The sequence below is a fragment of the Miscanthus floridulus genome, chromosome 18 (genome assembly GCF_019320115.1).
Source record: "Miscanthus floridulus cultivar M001 chromosome 18, ASM1932011v1, whole genome shotgun sequence".
Classification (NCBI taxonomy): Eukaryota; Viridiplantae; Streptophyta; class Magnoliopsida; order Poales; family Poaceae; genus Miscanthus; species Miscanthus floridulus.
The window spans coordinates 134,884,683-134,885,304 of record NC_089597.1 but is presented as its reverse complement, the minus strand read 5'-3'; positions in this window follow the sequence as shown (position 1 = coordinate 134,885,304).

Here is a 622-nt window from a genome sequence, read left to right as displayed (position 1 = left end):
TCTTGGCCCTTGGATCAGTAGTGGCATCTAGATGTACGACCGCTTCATACAGACCCAAGGTGGAAGGTTGTATATACAGAGCGTCACTGGCTAGGTGCTATGATTGCTTCTAACCTAGTCGAAAGGATTCATCCCATCTGTGCTCAAAGCAAACCAAAGGTGCCTTACCTCTCTATCGATGTCCTTATAGAACATAGTATTGACAGTCCTCTAGTCATGTCCATCGGCGGGGTGCCTCATCATTGTATCTTTCTTACGCTCTTCGCCATGCCAGCGCAACAGCTTGGCTGACTTTGCACATACAAACAGCCTATGCACCTAGGGAGCTATAGGGAAATACCAAACGACCTTTACAGGACCTCCTCTGGTCTTGGTATCCTCATCTGACGGCCCTTCCTTGTACCGTGGAGCTCCACACTTGGGGCACTTGTCCAAGTCTTTGTATTTTTATCCACGGTACAATATGCAATCATTGGAACACGCGTGGATTTTATCAACCTCGAGGCCGATGGAGCAGATCATTTGCTTGGCCAAGTATGTCTTTTTTGGCAACTCGTTTTTTTCTAGGAGCATTTTCCTTATTATACCTAACAACTAATCGAAGCCTTTATCGCTCAATCCG